Here is a 27,194-nt window from a genome sequence, read left to right as displayed (position 1 = left end):
TGAAATATCACAAAATTTCTGATATTGCTAAAGAACTGTGAAGGCTAGTACCAGAGTGCATACGGAGATATTGGGTTATATGGTGTGGCAGCCATATTGAATTTTTGTGTAATGTTTTAAGTGTTTTCAGATATCTTTTCATAAATAAAAACAGCTGAAGAACTTATTGTTCATAGTCCTCTTTCTTTGCTTTTGATTCTAATTAAGGAAAAATGTATATGTCACATTGCGGGGTGGAAAACTTGAATTTGCAGAAAGCATGTCAATGACCTCTTCTCAGACACCCTGAGGAAACCTAATACAGACAAGCTCCTGTAGATTGATTAAACCTCAGAGCAGTAGTGGAAGCCTATTTTTGATGTGTACTTGTGATGTACTTACTGAATACCTTTAGAATAGTATACACCAGGTCATAAAGAAGCTGGCACTGGGGGGGAAAAACTCATTTGTTGGAAAAAAAATGTTTTCTTCACATTTTACTTTACTGATCATGATTTTGCCGGTGTTGTGGGTTGATTATAATCATAACTGATGCTGTAGATCTAATCAGTCTGGACACTGTCCTGAATGTTTGAGCTCTCAGAGCATTTACACTTGATTAAATGAAATGCTTGGTAATATACAGTATATATTTTCATGTAAAGAAATCTATAGCACAAATAAATCTGTTCCCTCATTAACCTGCGGCAGGTTAAAGTCGACTATAAATTCTTCCTCACACTAATACTACAGCTTATTAATGAGTAACATCATTCTATGAGCCAGTGCTGACTTCCTTCATCAGGTTACTCATTTTTTTACCCTTCCAAAGCCGCTTAATCAGCACAGACTTTCGTGTGATTGTGAGCCCCACACGCTCGTGTTTTTGTCCCCATCTTGATGTCACATGACGTTGTGTGGTGTGAATATTTCGAGATAAAACTAGGCCCGATGTGGCAGATGACTACAGTAACTCAGCACAATGGCGGCAAAGGGTGGTGCAAGCTGGGTAGAACTAGAAATTTGTCCAGATAGCAAGATCATTTTGTAATGGCTTATGGAGAAAATGCCAGTCAGAAGAGCATTCCAGTTAGCAAAAGCCCAGATATTAAACTCTGTGGAGTTTGTACAGTATGTTCTGCTGTGTTGACAAGGTTTTCTCAAGGTGCTCCGGTTTCCTCCCACTGTCCAGAGACATACTGGTAGGTTTATTGGCTTCTGGGAAAACTGGTGTTTGTGTGTGTGTGTGTTTGTGCCTGCCTCTGCCCTGTCATGGACTGGCATCTCGTCCAGCGTGGATCGTGCCTTGCACCTGCTGCTTGTGGGGATGGGCTCCAGCTCCGCGTGACCCTGAACTGAATCAAGTGGTTAGACAATGAGTGGATGGAGTGATCAACACCATGTGAACAATTCAATGGCAGGAAAATGAACATGCTGCTATAACAATGTGGGAGTGGGATGAGCCGTGGCGGGTAAAAGTCGACTTTCCGTCTGAGAGGACGGAGGCACCGGTGTGTGGCTCGCGAACCCCAGGGAAAAAAATCAAAAGGAGGGGGAAAAAAACGGAAAACGAAAAATGCACTGCTTTGCCCAGTGGCATCCAGACTGGACAATCCCTACCTAACAGAGTCCAGCCTGAGGGAGAAGAAACCACTTGGCACAGCAGCAGGCAAACTGGACTGTCCCTATTTATCAGGGTCCAGTCTGGGGGAGGGGGGGGAAAAGGACCTCTTGGAACAGCAATTATCCCTATGTAGCAGGTTCCAGACTGAAAGAAATCAAGTGAGGCCAAAACAAAAGAAAACTGAACCTGCCCGGTGAATTCTCGCAGCGGGATCGCAAAAAAAAAAATTAAAAGAAGCAAAAACGCAGCCTCAATGCTCTTGTCACAATTACCTCTGGGCAGTCGGTAGGAGGTTCTCCCCTTGCGGGGGTCTGCTCGGCCCTCTGGGAGGTGCTCAGTGTGTCACAGCTGCGGCTCGTCCTGGATTGGTCACCCTTAATCCAGGGCTCCGCCTCCACACTGAACACGCCCCCGCGTCATGCCACGCTGTTTAAAATTCTTTAAAATTAGAAAAATACAGTATTTTATAGGAGGAAAAGAAAGCGTGTTAGCCTAACCTGCTCAAACATAACAGACCTGCCTAGTGTTTATAATATCTGTTAGGTTGTTTCAAAGATTCGGTTTATTGAAAAGTGTTTTCTACTTTCTGACTTTAATACCATTAAATGAAACGAATTGTTTTGCAACATTAAGTGAATCACGTTATTTCTTACCAGCTGTAGCTTCTTAATAATAAATTGAAGTCATACCAGCAGGCGCCATGAAACATTTATAGGTGGTTTTGTACATAAAATGGTTGATATGGTTTTCATAATAATCTGAATTTTGCTGTTTCTTAAAAGAAAGCCCTCCAACATGTTTTTCATGTTTTCTTTTCACGTCTATCTTATTATTTTTTATTCGGTCTAGAATCAGTTACCACCTGTTTATCCCTCATTGTACATGAAAGTTGAAATGAGTAAAAACCTGAATAAAGAGTAGTTGGATAGTTTCTGTTGTGTATTCCCTTTTAAGATAAAAATAGCCATACATTGTTTCAACTGAAGTTTAAGGTTTATTGTAAACATAATTGAAAAAGTAGTTCTGTATAATCTACTGAATAGGGTCACAGCAATCGAGTGGGTGGGGGAAATAGCCCTCTCAATAAGTAAGAAAAAACATGGGCTTTTTTGAGCTCGCTCTTTGGTATGTCCTATTTCATTTGCATCTTACTAAAATGACAATGTGCTATGTACAAAAGACTAAATCCAAATGTAATATTATAAGATACTTTATTTGCAAGACATAGATGTATAATAGTTTCAAACAGCCCATTTAGGGGAATTCCACTTTAGGGAACTTAGAAATAGAAAATATTTTTGAGTACTGTGTGTTTATAGATTTCTTGTGAAATGTTTAGTCTTTCAATTTACAGCAGTTATATGAATAGGCGATTCATTATCCAGAAAAGGTATTTTCTTGTTTTGTTGTTGTTTTTTTTTTATCTGAGTATAAGAACATGTAACCAGAAGTACAGCGGAGTTGCATCATCATTTATAAGTACTAAGAAACTAAATTACTCTTTTGAAAAACTTTTGTTACCCAGCTTTAGAGGGGCTGTAAACGGTGTGGGTTAATAAAAAGAAAATGCAGATGAATCATGCAGGTATTTTCTGTCGTTTTGTAATCCTTCAGGCACTTCCTTATGGTAGGTTCAAAGTCACTGCAGCTCAAGGCTAGGTATGTGTCATGTCACCTTTATAAATAAAATAATACAAGGATCTATGTTATTATCCCCACACATCAGTCCCACAGTTCGTGATAGTTGTTTCAGACCCCTCCTATGTGGAAGGCTGTGTTTGGATTCAGCAACCTTTAGAACTTACCTCATCAAAGCCCAGTGTAAGCAATCTGTAATACTTCAATACTTTGCCGGAAGTTACAACTTTGACCAAATCTGATTTGTTTAAAGTTGTGAATGACATTTTCATGTTCCATTTATGACCGAGAGTGCCTACCCTGACCTAGTTCCAAGATGAGCAGGTAACCCCTGAATCAAAATGTGTTATATACCATTCATTTCTGAAAACTCAGATGTGAAATGGTATTATTCAAAGCTGATAAAACTAGCAGAGCCCTCCTGCTTGCAGTTGTGTATTATGGCACAGTTTAAATGAAATTCAAATGACTTCATTTCATAATGTGGTACTTATAGTAGGTGAATATTGCCTGAATCCCTAGGTAATTAAGAACAGAGACAACTCCATTTTTATTTTTAACATTAATCTCTTCCCTTAACATTAATACCTCGATTTGAGCTGGTCACTGACCCCTGGTGGGTGACTCTAATGGGTTCGGTTGATTTGTTTGTCAGAAGGTTCAGCGATCCATAACATAATTCTACTTAATACTAAAATACTTTCTTGACTACTTAACCTCCAGACGTGTGCCATCCTCAGAATATAGAATTGGATCCCCTGAGGGTTCTCTAGAGATACAGTTGATATCATAAGACTGTGTGTTACCTACAAAAATTAGATTCAATATTGATAAGAAACTTGACTCCCTAGGTAGTTTTATTCATGAAAACAAAAAAGCTATTCTTTCTGGACAACAGTAGTAGTATTATTTGGAAATATTATTGGAGTTCATGAAGGCCAAACCAATTTCGTGTTCCTCATAATTTTTTTTTATGTTTGAACACTTATTTTTCACAAGTTAATTTCCCTCTACTGTTGAAATTAATGCATCTTTGTCCTCCTTCAGTTCTCAGGGCTCTTTGCGTGAACATTTTAGCCTGTGCGACCAGTCTTGCATAAGAGTATAATATTTCTGTGAAGTGTAAAATATTAATTGTATTTTAATACACACTTAAAATAAGACAAATAGAAATCAAACCCCAAAATGTGTAAATCATACCTTGCAAATGCTTAGTGGTTTCCCGACACATTTGTTGGTTTTGTCCACAGATGTACTGTATATGTAACGATTTCCCAGCCTGAATGTGTAAAGGCAAGTTTAGTCATGTTTTTTTCTTGTGCAATTTGTTACCGGTACTGAATTTTAAGTCTCAATTTGACTTGTCAGTTTCTATTTATCAGCATTGGTTTTCAAATAATCCACTTCATACTGACCAAAACAAAACTAGTCTGGGTTAAATTTCTCTCTCCCCTTGACTTTTGAAACATGCATTCGAATTGAAACTGTCTGAATTACATGGACTAAAAATACATTTGTATCACTTGAAGCTGAAATAATGAATCTATTCATTATTCTTAGTGGTACACTAAGACTAACCTGGTCTACTTTCAAATGACATGTTTCAGTGGTAAGAGGTTTTTTTTTATTCGTATCCTGTAATGTTGATGATGGTGGGAAGTACTGGCCAGACTTAAATTTCTTAGAAGTGCTACATGATTGACATGATTGAGGTTTTTCTAAGAATTAAACACTTTAAACGCTTCCAAGTTTGAATTGTATTTATTGTGTCACACCAAATACGCATTACTGAATCTATTACTGAAGAAAAATAATCATTTTGGAGGAGCGGATTTATAAAAAGAAATCTGCACTGAATCATTAATACATTTCTTCATAAATCTGCAGATCAACAGTAGTAGAGCATGAACATGATTAAGAGCAACTCAGAGCCAACTCTTCCTTATTTACCAAGAGTTCTTCACCATTCTTCCAGACAATTCCTGGGGCAAACTTTTTATGGTTTGGAACAATGGATGTCATAATGTCCTTTACTACTTTGAAGTGGTTTCCCCAAAGTGACTGGCTATGTTTGTACTGACAGAGCAGTTCAGGGACAGAGCATGCTTCACAAGCATCGCATGCTCTTTCTGCATGGTGGGCATGAAATTCACCTCCAAGACCACGAGAGTACAGGCAAAAAAGTCCCATACAGTATCTGTATGGATTCATTATTGCTACATTACTAAAAATGAAGCCATAGTTATTACTGTATGTGTCAGTTGGATTTATTTCAATGCCTATTAAATAATAAGATAATAATATTATTGTTAAATTAATACAAAAATTGTAGATGGTGCTTAATTTTAGATGTCTCATTCATACATTTTTGTCCTGCATATGTGCAGTGCAAATAAAGCTTAAAAAGTTAACAAAATTTAAATACTGTTTTCTTAGCCACTTGACATGGCTTACAATAATAAAATATTAATAACCGGTTACCTATGGGAATAATTGATTGTTGTTATGTTAACTAAACGCAGAGCAAGATGGGCCAAATGGTCTTGTCCCATTTCGATGCTTATGTTATTATGTTTACTACAGTACGCCATCCTTTTGAGTAAGAAGATGTTTTGTGTTGTACTATCTTTGAAACTGCTAAATAAGTTAAATGGATTTCTAACTTGTTTTTGTTGTCTGTATAATCTGTTCTCTTATGAATTTCAGATAAAAAACACTTCAGTCTTTTCTCTTGGCACTGCTTAGCCCCACCCTTATCAAGATAACTTAATATTGACTGGTGAGAATGTGTCATACCTGCTGTTTGTTTATAAATGTGTTTACGATTGCACCAGGTTTTTTTTATTTTGCTGGTCTACAGAGACCTGCATGTAGTACTGACATATAGAAGACATGATGGATGGATGGATTAATATCCTCTTTCATTTATTTCCTTTTTTTAAAATTATATAATGTTAGCATGCCCAAGAGGGTTGGGCAGCCAGTTGACCTTTTTTCTCCTTACTAAGGAGTTTTTGGTTCCTCTCCTCCATTGTCTTCTGTTCCGTATTCACAAAATGTGTGGTTACTTGCATTGTTACGCGCCTTGGGGCAACCTTGTTGTGAAAGGCACTATATAAAAATAAATTGAATTTAATTTCGGTTTTATTCCTGAATCACGCTCATTCTTCTTTAGGCATAATTGAACTCTTACCCACTGTGTTTACTATGTCCTGATCTGAAGGAATTTAAGAATATCTGTAGGGGATGTTGGTTTGCAAAAACTGTAAATTCGAAAAATGATTTCCAGCAGGACGTACTCGGCACCGGGAAGACACCTGGCGAATAAAATCTAAACCATGCAGCTTATTAATGCACTCAGCAAAAATATACAGTACATTGTAATTAACAGATGGGTGGCATGTCAGTGTTTGAATCTACAACAGATCTTACTTTCTTTTCTTGTTTTCAATCCTGTGCTCACCCAGTTAGGAATTGCCAATAGTTTTATGATTTCAGCTTTCAACGATTCCTGCACCCACTCATGAAAAAAAAAACAAGACAACATTGTGCTCTTCCAAAACAGCCACCTGTCTGTTATGACATACTGAGTCTGGCAGGAGAAGTAACTTCAGCAGAGACAATCTTTCATCGACATCACTGGAATTTCGCAGCCACCCATCAATTTGTAGGAGTAGCAGCTCAACCTCAGGTTTGCTTCCATTTTGGACATCTTAGTCTCATTTATCTAGTGAAAGGACCCAACCTTTAGCTATATTAAGTGGACTTCGGAATTATTAACACCCCTTGATAAATGAACAAAAAAAAGAAATGTAACACAAATAATGAGTTCATTAAGCACTGAAATATATTTCCAACATAAGGAATTAATTACCCTGAATGAATGATTCAATGGAATCAACCAAGACAAAAAAAAATACATTATAAATTATTTCCTTCAAAGTAAAAGAAACACAATTATTGGCACCCCTGTTTTTAGCACTTGGTGGAGCTTCCCTTGGTAGGGATAATAGCAGGAAGTCTTTTCCTGTAATGCTTTATCAGGATGTAACAGGATGGGGAACACATTGGGTGGGATCCTAGACCATTCCTCCATGCAGAACCTTGAGGTTTGTACTGTGGGGGTGCGCTTATGGACATCCCTCTTCAGCTCAGACCACAGGTTTTCAATAGGTTTCATGTCAGGGGACTGAGATGGCCAAGGCAAAGTGGTGATTTTTTTTCTGCCAACTATTTTGTTGATTCTGAAATGTGTTTTGGATCATTGTCATGTTGAAAGATCCATCTTCGTTCAAGACGCAGCCTCCTGCAGAGGCAACCAGGTTTTTGGCAAAAATATCCTGATATTTTTGAGAATTCATGATGGCATCAGTCTTGACAAGGGCCCCAGGACCACTGGCAGCAAAGCAGCCCCACAGCATCAAAGATCACCCACCATATTTTACAGTAGGTACAGTATGATGGTAGTAGGTAGTCATGGCACCATGGGTGGGGCAGCCTGTTGCAGCTGCTCCAGTTACTTTGTGATAAGTATATCTTTTTTTTTGTTCACTACCTGTTGTTTATATTAGTTTATATAGTTTAGTTTTGATTATTGTTTACTTTCATTGGGTTACTTTTTTACTCGGAGTTATGATGGTCGCTAAGCAACTTTTTAAACCGGCATGTACTGCAGGCAAGTCGGGCTCTTTTGTTGACACCAGAGACCACCTCTTCATGTTATGGAAGTTGGCAGTGTTCTTGGGTGGGTGATTGGAGATCCCCAGAGAACTAATACAACAGAGTAGAGGCTGTAGATTCGGAGCAAAGTGTCTGGCTAAAAAAAGAAGGTATAAACCTTTTTTCACCTCCGTCGTGATGGTGGTATGGTGGGAATGTACGATCTCTTGCCAACAAAATGGAGGAGCTAGCGACGCTGACGAGGAGCCAGTGGGAATATTATGAGTCCTGTATTATGTGCTTCACGGAGACTTGGTTGAACGAACTGATGCTACAATAAGGGGTTTCCCAATGATGCGTGTGGATCGGAAAATCAAGGAGAACGGTAAAAAGAGAGGAGGAGGGCTGGCAGTGCCATATTACCTACTGTACCTAGGGAGTTCTCGCATTTGTTATTGTTGTGTTGGTGTATGTCCCGCCCTCTGCCGACGCAGCCTCAGCGTGTGACGTCATACACACTGTTACAGCTGGACTACAGACTCGTCACCCACATGCTCTGTTCCTGATAACTGGTGATTTTAATCATGTTTCGCTCTCCTCTACTCTGCATACTTTTAGTCAGTTTGTTAAATGCCCTACTGGAGATAATAAGACTTTGGACTTGCTGTATGCTAATGTCAAGGATGCGTACAGCTCCTCATCACTCCCCCCACACTTGGCAGATCTGACTACAACCTTGTTCATCTCCTATTCCTGTACAAGCCTACGGCAACCAGTGACCACCAGGACAGTGAGGAGATGGCCAGTCTACACAAGAGGGGTCTCACTGATGACCCAATTTGCGAATGCGGCGACGGCAAGGAGCAGACGGCCGACCACATTCTATACTCCTGCCCCCGCTTCAGGTGCCCCGGCAACTTCACTGATTTGGATGATGCCAGCCACGACTGGCTGAGGCACCTGACTGTGACAATATAACTATGTGACTTCTGCATGTTAAGCTCATACAGATGCTCATACAGAAGGATGGATATATACCATCCTTCTCACTGTGCGTTGGGACAAGATGGGCTTGTGTTCTCTTCCTGGCAAGTTAAGCACTGTTCCAGTGGTGTTGAATTTTTCAGTTATTGCTCTGACGGTCAATATTGGTATTTTTAAGGTTTTACTTATTTTATGTACCCATTATTTGCTTTGTGAAGATCAACAATGGTTTACCTCATTTCTGTTGTTAGTTCTTTGACCTTCCCCATGCTGATGGATGACGAAAGGTTTTCTGTGCGTCATTTTTATATCCTAGAGAAACAGGAAGTCACTAAAGTACACACATTTGTTCTTAAGACACAATTGAACTCGAACAAGTATAAATATATTATTTTCTCAGATGTATTTGAAGGGATCTTGAAGAGTGCCAATAATTTTGGCACTCATGTTTTTCAGGTAAAACACTTGAACCTTGAAAAGACAGAAATGTTTTTAGAAAAAAAGTATTCCCCTAACATATGAGTATGAAATATTTGTCATTATTTAAATGGTTATTTTCTTATGACTTTTTTCTTCATACTTATCAAGGAGTGCCAATAATTCCAGAGTCCACTGTAGTATGTTGATTGGTTGAACCATTGGGGATCTCTTCTAAGTGGAAATGTCCTGTGATTGAGTAAAATAAACAACCCTGTGCATCAGTTAAAGCAGATGTGCAAACATGGCTTCTTGCATTTTACCCCCTGTACCTCATAAGATCATGACTTTCTGTATATACAGCTACAGGAGTGACACAGCATCCAACTGGGTGGGCTGGGTGTGACAGCATAATAAGGGGATTCCCAAAGGCACTCACAATCTCTGTGATTCTTGCTACTGGATTCTTTTTATGGTTTTGTATTGGGCTGGGGTGTGGGGTGGGGTTCCCCTTCCATCTTTTTCACTTTTCTTATGTCATTTTAATTTTATAGGGGTCACTAGGGGAAATTTTAGGCAGCCAGTCCTGTTCACTAGAAGAGAAGCATTTAGCTGATAACATCTGTGTGTGATTTGAAGTCTGAAAGTGTATCCTTAATTATTAGTAGGAAATTGGTAAAGCTGTACGAAGCTGTAAATTATCAGTATTGAGAGGAAAGAGAGAGATTACTGTGAGTATTTTGCACAGTATTCGAAAGCTTCAATGCTTTTAAGGTTTCATTAGCCAAGGATAGAAAAGTAGTTCACACAGAAGCAGAAACTACCGACATTCCTTTACATTTTGTTTTACTTTACAGAAATTCTCCTATAAATTACAATTCATTTAAATAAGAAGTATATTTATATGATATGCAGATTGTTCCCGTATTCCATAAAGAATATATTTTCCTTATGGAGACATCAACCATGGTTTCACAAATACTCTCACCCAGTTAGATATGATTATGTTTGGTAAATTCAAGATCTCTTTGCCCCTACTATAAAACCTATTTTAAAGTCTAACTGTTTTAAAAGTAATGACCAAACACAGTAGCGTCACAAGGGATTCCATAAATCACTAACAAGTAAAAGTCTAAAGGGTTGTATTCATCATATAATGTTTGACTTGTAATTCTTTCATATTTTCCGAATCTAGATGTAGTAAGCAAAATTACCCATGAAGGAAATATGTTCCAGAACGTCAATCCTGGTTGTTTATTTGAGAAATAAGATCTAAGAAGTGGGAATAGAAGAATGGAGTGAATAGAAGGAGGGAAGGGAATAGAAAAGTGAAGATGAATGGCAACTGAGTTTGAAGCAAGTCAATGAGAAATCAGATGCTGGAAGCCTTTGAGATGACATGGAGATGACAGTGGCACCTCCTCTGAGACTGGTCATGCATGTCTAATTGCTTGATTTTTGTTCTCTACAGAAAGCAGTTCCTCCTCCTTGTTATGCACATGAACGAATGTGTTACATATACCTTGTTTGATTTTTACTAAATTATATGAGTATCTCAGAAAACTATTTCATTAAAGAATCAATGGCATCAGTAACTTGTTTCAGAATCCAGCGATCTTTTGTGTATAGCTGTGCCCTCTGGTTTATATTTTACTACTGATTCTAAACAAGTCCATAGGGCTGGTTGCGTTCGTTTCTCTGAGAATTTTGAATATTTTCCATAAGGTCCTTTTCATAGTATTCTCTGTTCAAGACTAAATAGTTCTTTGATTCAGGGACTTATGCTGGAGGAGAAATCTCTTTATCACATGGTGCCCAAAGTTTTACACGGTATTCTAAATGAGACCTTACCAGGACAATGTGCTACGCCAATGTGATACCTTAATTTAATTTCTACAATTTAAACTACATATCCTAGCATTCATTTTTTTGCTTCCCCACATCGTTTACAAAATGTGTCAATGTCTGAGTTTCATTATTAATTATTGCTTCCCATAGCATATTCAAACCTCTCCAAGAAATTTAATCAACATCAGCATATATATTCCACAATAGAGAAAGAAACATTGGCTCTTCTTCTTGCTCTTCAACATTTTGAGGTTGATGCTGGGTCTGCGTCCACACCAGTGATTGTTCACAAGGAAAGCAACCCGCATGTGGTCCCATTTTAAATCGTAATGGGTGAGCCTTCTCCCTGAACTCTGTGTGTGGCTAGAAACCATTTTAGAGTGAAAAGACAGGCAGGCATTTGCACTGGTTTGCAAGAATCCAATCTGCTGCAACTGATTTCGATTTGATCTCTGTATAAAGAGCTGAAGAACAAAGGCGAAGCTGTTTAATCATGGAGTGGGACTAGTCTAAGGGTTATTGGTTAGACAGTAGACCAGGGTGGAGCTAGGGTAGTCGTTAGTGAAGGGAGGAAAGGTTGTGCAATGTTTACCCACGGACTGACTTTCTTACCACATGTCAAGTTAAGAGCAGAGAAGCACAGTTCATTCTCCCATAGGGAGAACCGTGGTTTGGTCTTCCATAGGGTTATTGGTTAAGTGGGGGGAATCATGGGTTAAGAGGGGAGAGCGAACCAAGCTTGTAGGTTTAGTAGTTAAACAGGGAGAAGCAGGGATCACTTTTTCATTGAGTTAAGGGTTATGTATAGAGGGGTGATCCAGGGATTGGTCTCTCATTTCACATTTAGACTTAGGAGGCGGGAAGTGTGGTTTGCTGTCCAGTCATAAGGTTTTGGCAAAAGGGGAATCCAGTCAGGAAGTGCAAATCCAAGACCAGGTTGTCATTTCAATGGTCAGGTTGGTACAGTCTTAGCTCAGCTACAAAGTTTTATTATTATTGGGTTATATTAAATAGGTAAGTAAGTCTCAAATAGGGATCTGTAACTTAGGGTTGAAGTGCATAGATCCTCCAGAGGTATACTACCAGGTTAAGGGGGTTCTGCCACAATATTATAGCTTGTTTTTGCTACTTTTGCATTTCGTCTACATCAAAAGTCATCTTCTAGGAATTTTTCCATTCCTGAATTTGTTTTTGCAGCTTTAATGGCATTTTTTAATCATCTTCTCTGTAAAGTTGAGTAGTGCACTACACTGTATCAGAATGTTCTGTAGGTCTTTAATATCCTTTAGGAAGAGCACTGGTTCTAAAAAAGATTCCTTTTCCCCCCCACTGATAACTAAGTTCCAACCTGAGCATTTGCTAGTTAGAGAGCAAAGTTGTCCGGGATTAGCTCTTTAAGAAAAACTTTGATAGCCAATAACTGCAACTATTGGAAATGCTTAAGAAAACCTTTATGAAGTAACCAGTTACATGAGAGTTCTTTTCAAATACTTAACTCTACTATAGAGGCAAATGTAAAAATATTTTTTGTAAATGCAAACATTCTGAAGCTGTATTTAAAATTAGTTAAAGCCCTGCTTTGCCTTATATTTTGATGCAGTTACTGAATGTTTTATATCCTCTAAAACCAATACTAAACTAGGATATTATGTAATAAATACAACATAATATCCTGAAGATTTATACAGTAAAAATATAAAAAGAAGTAAAATTTGTTTGTTGTCAGCATGTTCTTCAGACTAACATTTATGTTTTACTGGGTTTATACCATTGAATTCTTGCTTGTGGTGCTGTGATCAGGTTAATTAATGCAGCTAGTACCTCTGAAATAATTGGGAGAACGATATGGCTTTACATATGTTGGCTAACAGTCCTTAACTGTGATTGGTTGCTTTTTATTATAGATACATTAATGTTTCATATTTCATGGTTAAAGACTCAAGCTAAATTTCAAGCATCATTGGAATGTGTAGACTTTGATTCATGCTAATGTTAAAACTCAGTGAATGTGTTTGAGGCTGCAAGAATATATACTGTATATAAAGTACTGTATTCTGAAAAGTAATTAGAGGTTATTAGAAAAAGAGAGTTTTACATGCACAGTTCTATTCTATTTTTAATCACTTGCTGTATCGGTTTCAAAGAAATGTGTTAACTGTCTTTATATAATACAAATGAAAATTAATGAAACCCCTGAAAAAGTCAGTGTAATTTGCATTAAGGTTTCAGTAATTTTCCACTGGAAAATACTTTTTGAAGACTTTCATTTCACATTTATGATAATACATGTTTTATCATTTTAATGTATTATTATAAATAAGCTGTCTCTGTCAGGTATACATTTGCAATCAATTAGAATGTGGGTCTGAGTGCAGCAGGAAATAGAAATAACTTTGTTTAAAGCTTTTAAAATAGCTTTTTTTCCAGAAAGTAGTGGGATGTTGAAGTTAATGTTAAAAGATGTTAATGGAAAAATTAGTCTTATTAATTGTGTAGATGATTTTTTTAAAAGGATACGATACACTTCTTTTATCAAAATCGGCAATGTTAAGCTAAATTCCCTAAAGCACTGGTCATTTTTATCAGTTAAACTACAATAATTAACAATTATATAAATCTAATTTAAGTTGTACAAGTAAGTGTTTATATAATAGTTACTTGTTTTACAAACAGTTTAATAAAAATGGATATTTAAATTGTCACATTTACTAAAATAAGAATAAATAGGTAATCAATGTCTGTGAATTCATCTTTTTACATTATCTGTCTGGTCACTGTGTTTGTGCCAGCACCTTTTGAAACATATATGCTCTCTTGCTTTTCAGTATGATCATAGGCAAAGTGCTACAGTATCTTAAAGTATTTTATAATCCATGAACTGAAGCTACCCACCTGAACTACTATTTTATAAGTAACCATTCACAATTATGGTTTCAAAAGAAAAAAACAATCTGCCTCTTGTAATCACAGTAAATGTATATTTTAATAATAATTCTAGATCTTTTATCTTCAAATTAAAGGCAGATTTAAGTTGCAAAAAAGAGATATTGTAACTGTCATGATATTCATTGCACAGGAACTGGGTAATATTTTTTTCTGACCTTATCCTTTTCTTTTGGATCAAAGAATGCTTATCATTCTTGTATAGGAAGAAGATAAAAAAATCATCTGGATTTTGCTTAATTGTGAAGGATGTGCATGCAAATTTTAAAAATCCCAGTGTTTTCTTTTTAATGCAGTACCTGGTATTAGAAAGGTATAGAATAAAACAAACGTACAAGTGAACATTAAACAGTAAAAATATATGAAAAGCCCTGGTTCTTTTATTGACAAAAGAGAATTAAAATCTTTAATGAAAAAATAAAAATACCAGAGTTTGTATGTTACAGTAATTTGTTTTTTATCATCAGCTAAAGGTCGATGTGTGCTCTTCTGCTAGTAGGTGGGTAAGGGCAATTCAAATGCAAATCCACTCTACACCCACCCAGTAGATGCTTGAGCCTATTAAGTAGACTAAACAGTTCCTGGTTCACCTGATGCCACAGCAACTACAACTGAGCAGGATAAATGGTGAGCAGTATTTTACAGTTTGCAAGGCATTACAGTTAAAATATGAAGGTGCTACGGAAATGTGCTGGAAAAGAAACAGGGTTGAAACGTGAATTCAGATAATGGCTCAGATAAATTGACACAGTCCCTGACTGTTTAAATATGGTTCAAAAAGGAATGATTTATAATGACTTTGAGAGACAGAGTCTTGATGCTGGGGCTGGACACATTAAGTTAAAAAGTAATAGCCTCCTGACTGTAGGAGTGATCATTTTCATGATCAGTTCAAAGTTAAGTGTTCTGACTCTGAGAGTAGCTCTGTCTGTTGTCAGGTTTTTAGAGCTGTGTTGTGCTCCATGAAGTATTACATATTAAGATGCTGTATCAGTGCCAGTGGGTTCGATCAGTCATTTGTATTCTTATATAGTGCCTTTCAATCAAAGGATTCTCAAGGCAATTTACATACGTTACACATCGGGGGAAAAATGAAACTGTACAGAGGCAGAAAAAGGAGACTCAACAGTGTATCAATAATGAAATTAAAAGAAAGAATTATGTTAGGAACTGAAGGCTATCAAGAACAAGTAAAATTAAAAAAACAAAAGCAGAGGGTTTATGATCAGGAAGTATCAGGGCATTAGTAACAGAAATCTGGCTGCCATGAAAGGTATCAGAAAACTGAAATCTTGTTTCCAAGAAAGTGCTCAGATTTTTTCCAGAAATGCTGGATTTTTATGTATCGCATAGTATACTGTATTTTCTGTAGAGACTGTTTTCCACCTTAACAGAAGGCTCTCAGAACATTTCTGGTCATGCAACGGCTTATGACTGTCTCTAGTATGCGTATTTTATCACGGAAGCGAGTCTCCCAGCAGTGATGTTTGTAGAGTAGCTTTGCAAGCATGCCGAGACATGGCCTTCCACTGAGTTTAAGTTCTTCGTACTGTATGTATTGTAAACAGTGACATACCGGTTGCCATGACAGCACAGTGTCATAGGCAAGGCTGTGTTTGATTTGATCTGCTTTCCTGTTTTATGCCCTCTTTAGCGGGAAGAGGCAGTCACTCAGCTGCCCCTGATAACGTCAGAATGGTTTTTCCTGGAAACTTGTGCCTTTGATATTCAGTGTCACATGTGTAGGAGGGTCTTCCAGGCCTCTCTTTCTGAGATAAGGCGCCTCTTTTGTAAAGTACAATTTGGATTCTTTCATTACAGTTTGGTTTCTTTCATTATTTTAATTAATGAGGATGCCAGTTTTGGTTCCTTAAATCTCACTTAATACTTTGTGTAGCAGATCTAAATTTTTTTGTTCCTTTTATTTTTTTTAAGCTAAACATGATGCATATTATGCTGTTCATGTTAACCCTTTAGCTGCAGCTCAGTAACAGAATACACTATCCTTGTGGTACCTCATAATATTCCATTAAGGTTCTTAGTATTTTTAGGATTTTGAATATGCCCCTTTACAAATTTCAGCATATTCTAGTTTCATACATAAGCTACTTATTTTGGGACATTTATAGATATATGTAATTGTTACAGTTGCCCTTTTTGATAACTAACAATGAATGCTTTGGCGTCATTGCCACATTCTTTGGAACTGCAAACACAAATCTGTCCATTTTTTTTTTCCGTAGGACCTCTAATAAAATGTGTAGTGAAAAATTAACACTGTACCTGACACATGTTATTTGTCACGTTCTGTGTTAATTTGTGACACCAGCATACTATATGTAGAACTTCTTTTAAATTATTTTTTTATTTAAGGAAATCCTGTGATCTGCTTCAATAAAAATGTTAAGATAATATAAGCGTTGCTGCAGAATTAATTTAACTGTTGTTAGAGCTCTACTTATGCTCTCAGGTAATAAGAATGATTATTTTAAGGCAGAAAGGGAGGAGTAATGTTTTTTTACAGCAGAGATTCGTCAGTCTGGGAATTAAGTAGTGAGGTCAATGTTGATCTGGACCTTTATGGTTGGGATTAATAATAGTGATGTTAAACTTGTTTGATGAGTAACTTAGTTTTAGCCAAACCATTTGTTTTTCTCCTGTATTTGCTATTCTTTATTTTAGTGGCTTTTAATATTAAGAAAGCAACCACCTAATGTGTATTTGAGAAGAGTTTGTAAAACATGTTTCCTTTAAAACTAATTCCTAGACAAACATTTACTGTATGTCTAAAAGGGTATAAAAAGGATTCAGTTCTTTTTGTTAATTTAGTGGTTGTATTGTTGGAACAAAGCTAAAGCAGTTGCAGAAGTGAACTGCAAACTTATTGGATATTTTCTATAGCCATTTTATTTTATTGTATTGGCTTTAATTTAATTTGCTTTATGTTCTCATAATGTTTATATAGTGATTTTGTTCATATTTCTCATTTTTAAACTATGAAAATTCTAGAAAAGTGCTTAAGCAACTGCACTTAAAGAGTCACCCAATGTTAAATGCTACTGTATAATGAAGCTGTGGTTGTGATTTTATCTTCTTAAAATCTGTTTTTCTTGTTACAGAATGCTCTAATTTCCTTTTTTATAGAAAATTTGTGGTTTCCGCATAGTGTATGAACTTGTTGGTTTAATGTGTGAGGTGCATTTTTTCTCAAGATATTTTGTTTTTAGCTTTAAGTTAAAGAAGCTTCAGTGTGAACAAAATACGAATCAGCAAGAAGACCCAGTTAGTCACCTGTGAGACTGCTCTTTGAGTGTAACCTTCATTTGAGTTTTATTCTCTTTAACTACTCTCTATTTTGTAATGGCAATAGAATTCGATTGTTTCCTTTTTACTTTTTGTAGAGTTTCTCCTCACTTCAATCCCAATCATCATTATTTAATCAACAATCAATCAACAAGTCCCCAGGAAACTCTTCATCAGGGAAGTGTGTGTAGTTTAAAAAAATAGTTAAAGGTTTGCTTTGTGAAGTTCTCAAGCTGTTGTGTTCAGCAATTGAAGAATCCATTCAAGTTTTAGTTCAGGTAGGAATTCTATGGGAAGCCTTGTAATGATATTTATGACAAAGGTTGTTAGAGCATTTTTGTTCTACTAAATATATGAAATATATATAGAGTGAATGCAGACTTTGTTGTGCATATCACAGCTCCTGCATTATCTTTGCCTTAATTCTTAGAGATTTTTATACATTGATGGCAGGACTGGCATCACCTGATGATACTGCTAAAAAAAGTTACTACCGTTTTTCAGAAATGTAAATGTTTAAATGAAATTTAAATGTAACAATAAGTGTATTCTGGTAGTTCTGAACCCTGTGGAATGGAAAACTAGTGAAATTGGAATATCTTTTTTTTTAAGGTTCTATATGTGTGGTTTAATTGCATTAAAATTTGTAGAATTATAACTTTACTCCAATCTGTATATTATATAATTAAATATTTATAAAACACAATTAATACTGTATTATTGCACCATTGGCCAATCTGGACAAATCACTGTTTTGAGAAGCAGAAAACAGCACAAACATGCAGAAAAGAGTGCTTGGGGTTATTTGTGTTCTTAAATTGCCTGTCGCATTCCCTTCTTAATAAAGTATAATGCATTTATTTTGCAAAATATAATTAAAGTACATGATGTTCAGCTTTGTTTTTTAAGATGCCTAACATCCAAATATTACCGGAAAAATATAGTGCTCTGTAATGAAGCTGCAAGTCAAAGTCATTAGCCGAACACATTTGCTAAAAGAGAACTCCGGGGGGGGCACAAGACGAAGGAATTGGATTTAGCATTTAGAGAAAGGTACTTACCAAAGATTACTACAGCATAAAACAACTAAGGATCAGCATCAAATTAATAGTATAAAATCCACAATTAGACCAATAACCAAGAGTGAAGTCATCTGAAACGTGAAAAATGTGGATGTCCAGAGTAAAGTACATGTAGGTGCTGGTAGGAGTATTGTCTGTGCAGCTTCAAGCTTAAGAACATTACTAAGGTTACAAAAGAGATGAGGTCATTTGACTATATTTTCCCAATTTGTTAGTAACTAATTCATCTGAGGGTCTTATCCAGTTGTTTCTTAAGGATACCAAGGCATCAGCTTCAGCTACATGACTGGGTAGGTTGTTCCTTACTTCCATAGTCCTTTAGGTAAAGAAGTGCTTCCTGTTCTGAGTCTTAAATGCACGTCAATGTAGTTTCCACCTACTCTATACAGTACCTCTGGTTTATGTTTCATTGTCGATACTGAAGAATACCACTGGGTTGACTTTGATATCCAAGCCTTTTCTTTTCTTTACATTGTGTAGAAGATGTAAGTGATGTGTAAAGATAAACACATAAGGTGTTTAAATTATATTTTTTAAAGGACTTTCTTGAAATTAATGTTCTGCATGTCTACATTAAATGTCACCTGCCAGGTGTTTGCCAAGTCTTAAAATTCAAAAAGATTTAGATAAAATTATCTTTGTTGCTTCTACTGTTTTGGTAATTTCTGCACACTTGACTAGTTTAGTAACTATGTTGGAGTCTGGATCATTGACATAAATTAGGAATAGCAATAGTACAGATCCCTGTGGTAATTACATGATAATCATTACATTAGCCATTTTCAATCCAGACACGTGTATTTCCCCAAATGTTTACCATATATAAGTTGATCATTGTTCTTTATTGAGAAACTTTTATCACAGGCTTTCTGGAAACATATAACGCACCACACATCAAAATCTCTATGTAGGCATTATGGTTGGGTTTTTTTTTTTGGTCAAAGAACTGTTAATAATTTAATTAAGACCCACCATTTCTAAATTTCTGCTTATTATCCTATTCAAACTTATTTCCATATAGGTAATGCTCTAGATCAGTTGTACTAACCTTACATGTAATAGCAGTTAGACCCATTGGTCTGTAATTACTTGGATCAGTTTTGTCACAATTTCTATGGATGGGCACTACATTGGTAGCTCTCCATTCCATGGATACTAACCCTGTCTTGAGAAATTTGCTTATGAATAACATCTGTTTCCTTATGTATAAATGGTCTGTTATTGTCCCCGATACATTTACGATTATTTTGATATTGTAGTACTAAAAAAAAACATTTATTAATTATTTTAGCCCTTTATTCATGCAATGTTTCTTTTCATCTCTCTTTTGGCCTTAGTAATATCTTTTTTCTCCTTTTGCTTGCAATGCATTGTATGCATTTTCTTTAACTGGATTCTACTATTGTTCATTCAATTTTAAACATTTAAGTTAACATCCAAAGACTTCATTAAAGACTTGAAACAGTGAAAAATTGAACAGAGAAAAGACCCTTATACCTTGATGTAGATCGTTTAAAGAACATTAATTAACCAATCAACACTGTCTGTGGCAAATCTATTATGAAGGAAGGCATTCCATTGTAATATTCTCTCTGATGAGATTAAAGGAGATGTTACCAACCAGAAAATAAAAGTTAATTCATTCAATGGAATGGAATTTGTCTTTGGAGATCACAATGCAGAGATTGTGATTGAAGAGTGAATTAATGCGGATTCAAAACTTTCTACTGGGAGCACTGACAAAGGTCCAAAGCATACAGTCAAACCAATTCTGGATTTGCTTCATGGATTAAATAATACATTTTCTGGAATTGCTTTTGCAATCACAAGGAAATAACCCAAGAAACATGCTGATGACCAATGTTAAAGTTGCATTCAAGCTATTTATGTCCAGTTTATTTGAGCTGAAAGAAACAGAAGAGGGCTTTCCCTTTAACATTGTGCAAGGGATTTGCTCAACATTATATGTATTCAAAGTAAAAGGGGAATACACAAAATCTTAATGAAGGGGTGGCAGTATTTGTCTTGAGCAAAACTGTAAAATGTTTCTTTGAATGATTGTTTGACAGTTTGATTTTTTTTCATTTGTATGTCACTAAAAGTAAGGGAATGTCCACACAATGTTGATCCTTAATCTGGTGCTATGATTTATGGTCAAAAGAATGTTACATAGTATAAACATCAGTTCAGTTAACTTTGGTTTTGTTAGGAAGAAACGTGGTTTAGAATGCAAAAAATGCCAATCATGAAATTGGAATAGCAAAGCTTTTCATTTTCTTGCAGACACAACTGTTATCACTCCATATCATAAATAGTAAATCACATTTCTTGATTTAAATACTACAACTTTTCTTGTTAACCATGGAAAGTACTATTAAAATAGTGTGATATTCAAAACGTTGAGTGCTTTAATACAGTGATATGTGCAAGTATATATACATTTCTCCTGCACAAGAATGGCTTGACTGGCATATAGGCAATCACCTGATACAAATGGGCAGACCCACAAATCTGAAAAAATGGTTTTCTAGAGCCTTGTTTAGGGCCAACAATATGTATGGTATTAATACTTTGTGTCCTTCCTTCTGCTTACAAATTGTGTGGATTAGATCAGCAATCCAGGTGTAAGAAAGTACAACACATTCCTAGGATGTAACCTTTATTAGGGACCCTGACTAATGAGTTTCCTGGATCGCATCACATCTTCCATCAGTGAAGAGCCCACATGTGCCTCCTGAACTCCTTTTTGAGAGACTGGCTATTGCAGATGACAGGGGAATGTAATATTTTTAAATTAAACTCTTGGACACATCCAGTTTTTATTTTTCCAACGTAGTGTTTTTTTGTGAAGATAATAATAATAATTATTATTATAATTGCTTACACTTATATAGCGCTTTTCTGGGCACTCCACTCAAAGCGCTTTACAGGTAATGGGGATCCCCTCCACCACCACCAAGATGCTGTCTTTCAGCCTGAGCTTGTGTAGCATCTGTGCTATAAAGGGTGTGTGTGTGTTTTGCCAAAAGTGGGACAGGTGTTGGTCTCGTCCCACCTCTTTTCTGCATCCGAGGAACATCAGAAACTACATACTGTATATGGTTATATTATGTGGCTGCTGTGAAATCTGTTGTGTGTTGAGCGATTTTGTGGGAATGTTGTGATACACCATATTGATGTTCTTAAAAACAATTGACACCTGTGATTTATAGAATAGTGGTACTATATTAAATTACAAGCATAAAATCAAGTTTTAAGTCTGAAATGCAGAAGCACTAGTTGTATTTGCTTCTTCAGTATTTTTACTGTAAAGTAACGTTTGAATGAGAAAGCAGTTCACGTAAGAATAAAACAGGTAACATTGTGTTTGTAGCATTTTATATTTATCTTGTGTTGATAAAGTACGTTTTCAAAAGTTTATTTCAGTTAAATACAGTAATGATTCTATTTGTTATAAAGTTGGGTGGGGATTTATATTAAATTTAATTGTCCAGTTTATACGGTCAAATGACATTGAACTCCTTTTAAGGGTGTTAATTTGAATGAGTTACATAGTTATAATTCAGACTACTAATTTTTAAATAAAGCAATAAGGAATAAAATAGCAGTAATCAGACTTTTTTTTTAATCTGGCATGTCCTGAAAATGAAAGTTTGAGCCGTTGTCCTATCTTGTTGAACAGGATAGAGCACTGATGTACATGACAGTTTTTGATTGTTCAATTAGAAACTTGTACCTTAGGTGTTCTAACTGTTTCTCAGACTTTTGCTGTGTAGATAACCACAGTTTTCTGTTATATTACAGAGCACAGTGTTTTTCTGTCGTAAAGGAAAAGTACCTTCTAACCCTTTGGTCTGTTAAAGTGAAAGTTAAAATTTAAATTGTTGACCAGTAAATTTCCATTAGCTGAAAGCCTTTTCCTCCAAGGTAAAAGTCCTCTGCTAACAGTTGTAAGTGTAGGTATCTGGATTTGTGGTGTATGTCTGCACATAGTCATGCTTATTGATTAATTATTTTCAGAATACTGTTTATATATACATATTTTATTTCTTATGGTCATTTATTACAAAAAAAGATCCCTTTTCTTTTCAAGTGACCTGTTCATTGCAGTTTTACGTGGGAATTATCAGTTGAATATGAAGAAATGAATGTAACTGAAAGTAGTATGACATACTGTATCACACATGGCAGATATCTATTGGGTAGAAGCAATCTTCATCAGACAAAAAAAAAGTATGAAAAGCTCAGTCCATAATTTGCAGCAGGTGGGAGGATTGAAATTTTAAACCGGTGGCAGCAATGAAAGGCGTGGTTATGAAGGGTGTGTAGAATGCTCTGTTGCTGGTCAATACCTTTTAAGGGCTTCCACAAAAGCGTGTGTTGTGGAATGTCTTTCTCTTAAAGCTTTTAAGCTTCCTTAAAATTTGAAGCTGCAATTAAATAAAGAAAGCCATTTAAATATTGTAAATCTTTTAGCATTGTTTCATTCTATTTAACAGTTGCCTAACTGGATTATTTTTTACAAAACTGCAATGTTCATCCTTTTTCAGGTTTATTTTATGTATCTTTCTATTAAGAAAAATGTATACATTTATTTAAGAGCAAAGACAAAACTTAATGTTTATTTTCAGCAGGGTATTATTAAGTTATTTTGGTAATATATGCCACATGTTTGAACACACAGAAAAAGTCACAAAAAAGACTTTCAGTTCTTGTTGCTCATTTGGTTACTAGCAGCTGATCCAAAGAGATTGTCCAGTAGCAAACTGGGTAGTGTGTTCTAAAATTTCCAGACTTCAACATGTAAAGAATTGCCTACATCTAATTCTTAAATGCACTTTCCCTTACTTTTCCAGTATGTTCTCTGGTTAATGTTTCACTGATCGGTTGACCTTTTCAATACCTTAAGACTTTAATTACATCTTCTGTAGTTTTCTATGTTCAAGATGAAGGTGTCTCAGTACTGTCAATACTTAGGATCTACCTTTCATTCAGCTTTTTTCTGAATTTTTTCAGTTGAGCTATTCGTAACATGGTGACCAAACCTGTACAAACTCCTCTTCAATTTAAGATTAAGAGAGAGAGAGAGATCACTTTATTAGCCATATACAATTTCTTGCATTAGGAATTCTTCTTTTCGCATACCCCAGCTTGCTCTCCATGAGACACAGGTGCACAGACAGGGAGAGAACCTTGGGGTCAGGGCGCAGGGTCAGCAATTGTACAGCGCCCCTGGAGCAGTTGGGGTTAAGGGCCTTGCTCAGGTACCCACTGGAGTAGGATTCCTCTGCCGGCTGCGGGATTTGAACCGGAAACTTTCCAGCCACAGGCGCAGATCCTTAGCCACAGAGCCACTGCTCCGCCCAACTTCACTGCCCTCTTATATTTGGTCTCAACATATTAATAACTGGTCGGTACGGTGGCACAGTGGTTAGCATTGCTGTCTTGGAGAGCTGGGGTCCCGGGTTAATTAAATTCCTGAAGTGCTATCTGCGTTGTGTTTGTATGTTCTCCCCATGTTTGTGTGGGTTTCCACCAGGAGCTCCATCCCACAGTCCGAAAACACTGGGAAAATGAGCCTGTTTGTGTGTTTGTGTGTTTGTGTGTTTGTGTGTTTGTGTGTTTGTGTGTTTGTGTGTTTGTGTGTGTTGCATTGGAATGGTGTTCCATCCAGGGTGTATCCTGCCTTGCACCTGTTGCTTGCCAGGATAGATTGTCTCCTCTTGTGAACCTGTATTGGATAAACTGTTAGAAAATGAATGAATAGATTGAGGGATGGAGATTAGTAACCTTTATGAAATATTATTTGTTAGATGTTTGTGCAGTTCTGAACATTTTCCAGAAACTTTTCTTTATTTTTTTTCTGCAGCTTCAACAGTGTTTTCATTTCCTATTTCAGTATTGTGCAAAGCTAACAAGTTTACTAATTAATATACAGAAATCAGAAAAAGCAGAGATCCCACTACAGATTTCGGTGTTACTCTGTCATTTGTACACTACATAGAATTAATAATGACTAAATTATCACTAATCACCCCACTCTCAAAGCAAGATTAAAACGTTTGTTGGGTCAGCTCAACAAATGAATTTTGTACTTCCATTTTCATTATGTTCCATTTGGTGGTGTTATTAGTGCAGGTATCTGTTCCAGTGAAAGAAAAATTAAAAACTCCTTATTAACCTTGGAGTGTTGTGGTTTTCCTTCTTCTTTGTCCACAAAGTGTAAAATACAACAGTTCTCTTAAATATAATTTTACAGAAGTTAAGTGAGGTAAACTACAAACAAGCCATAAAAGCCACACCTGTCTGTGTTAATATGGTAGATGGTGCTGGATGCTGCACATTGGTGGTGGTGGAGGAGAGTCCCCATTACCTGTAAAGCGCTTTGAGTGGAGTGTCCAGAAAAGCGCTATATAAGTGTAAGCAATTATTAATTATTAATATTATTATGATGATGATGATGATTGCAAACCAATCAATCAAAATACAAACCTAAAAACATACAACAGACATGAAAAGCAAACTTAAAAAATACAAACAATCCCTTTCATACAATGCTGGTAGTTACCAGTTCTGGTCTTCTGTTGCCATTTTCTTGAGAAGTCAATGACTGGATTCAATGCACAGCACAGGATAATGGTTAGGTCTTTTTTGACCCATTGTCGCACATAAAATATGTATAACATGTTGTAACTGCAGCAATGAAATGTGTTTTTCACAGTTATAAAGAATAATAAGTGCATAACTTTAAACAAATCTGAAAAAACATTGTTTTTGATTCAGGTATGATATTGTTAATATTATTCTTACCTAAATAAAATACTGTTTGCTTGTTACATTACAAAACATTAACTTTTTACATAATTGTTAGACTACAGATGCATGATATTCTTTAGATTATTTTTCGTTTGGTTCCTAATAAGATGCTATACTGCTTATACAGGAAAATGCATTCCATTTTCTGAGGGTAGGCTATAATATACAACAGCTGTTTGTAGCAATATACAGTAGGGCTGTTTTTACAGTAATGATCCTAGTTACTGGGTTATGGAAAGGGGAGATTGTCTTGAGCCACAGCTTCAGAAAACTGACAGCAGCAGAACAAAATTCTGAAGGGTTAAGGCAAAAGTTTGTGTTCTTACCAAGGTTATTCTCCAATCAAAATATTCATTTTTCATTTTAGGAGTGCCTTAATTTTACATATACTACACCATGAAGTGACCTATTGTGTGACCTAAAGATGTTTTGTTTCCACGTTTTACGGTCTTATCTATTGTACGGAACGTACAATAGATAACACTATCATCAATTACAGAACGTTTGTGAAACTTTAGTTCAGATGTTAGATTGAAGATTAAATGTGAATGCATAATATGTTCTTTACACATACAATAGTGCAAGCATATGTAAATGGTAATGTATACTTGTACACAAAAGATTGCTGTGTATACGTATTTCATTTAGTATTGCAAACGGCCCTGTCGGAGAGTGGGCCAGATGAGATTGTTAATCTAACACTGTTCACTCTTTATCTGAGCTCTCTCGTTTCTGCCTATCACCCATTTCTTAGTCCATATACATGCATTAGTATGGATGATACGTTTTCATTTACATAGACATTTAGCAAAAACCTTTTCGAATCTAAATATACTCTGCAATGAACTCATTTTGCATTCAATTTTACTGTTGCTTATTCAAATAAAATGTTAAGATCTGCTATATTCTAAATGATGTTGAATAACCCCAATGAATCATATTAATATACACAGCTATTGCTTTAGTTCAGCTCTAATTACTGTCTCCATAACTTTACATATAACAGAAGTAAGGCTTGCTGGTCTATAATTACCTAGATGATTTTGTTTTATAAATGGGTGCTGCGTTTGCTGTTTCCAGTCAGTGGCCAGTAACCCTGTCCAGAGTGGCTGTTAAAAGAGCCCTGTTAATGGTCTATAAAAGCCTCATTTCTTTTAGTACATTTTGCAGAATTTCATCTGGCCCTTGAGAATATTTTAAGTGCTCCTTATACCTGTAATGCTTGCGTCTTCTGTGCTGATATCATTCAGAACTTTTGTGTTCCTTAACCTGAAATGTACTGCACATACTTATTTAAACATACACACTTACTGACTCCTTTCTTAGTAAACAACAGTATGACATGTTAATATGATTTGTTTGCCATTTTTCTTTCCTTTTGAAAATATAATCAAGTATTATCTCTGAGAGACTACTTCTGTTACCTAATAATGTATAATTCATTTGTTACATTGGATCTTGTACTCTTTACTTGCCCTGTCAAGTGCTTTCTTTCTCCTTCCAATTTTCGTAATTAATTTGTTAAAAAGAATAGTCAATTTCTTTCTAGAACCTCAGTTACTTTATGAATTACTTCTAGGACTTGGGCAGAATTTATTTAAAATGCTGACATTAATTCGCTGCTAATTGAGTTGGAAGATTTTGAATTCTTGTATTAGGTCCCCTTATAGTCTTGTCTGTTTAAGACTAAGAATGGTCAGATCTTGCAGCTTAACAGTGTAGGGCTATGTACCTTAGCTTTCAGCTCTACCTGAATTGCTTTAAAGTACATGTAGCACAGATTTAACAACACAAGTTTTAAAGGCACAATCACTTTCACCACAACATGAAATAGCCTACAATATATCCTGTTTCCATAAATCCTATTTCCACATTTTACGTTCACGGTCACAGTTCACTTG

At 36.0% G+C, this 27,194-nt stretch overlaps 1 long non-coding RNA gene across 2 annotated transcripts in view; it reads left to right on the top strand.

Annotated features, from left to right (window-relative positions):
* The window catches only part of LOC107077993 (uncharacterized), a 99,831-nt gene that overhangs the window by 32,650 nt on the left and 39,987 nt on the right, over positions 1-27,194 (top strand). The window lies entirely within an intron of this gene.

This window comes from Lepisosteus oculatus, chromosome 7, assembly GCF_040954835.1.
Source record: "Lepisosteus oculatus isolate fLepOcu1 chromosome 7, fLepOcu1.hap2, whole genome shotgun sequence".
In the NCBI taxonomy this organism is placed as follows: domain Eukaryota; kingdom Metazoa; phylum Chordata; class Actinopteri; order Semionotiformes; family Lepisosteidae; genus Lepisosteus; species Lepisosteus oculatus.
This window is presented reverse-complemented; position numbering and strand designations above follow the sequence as displayed.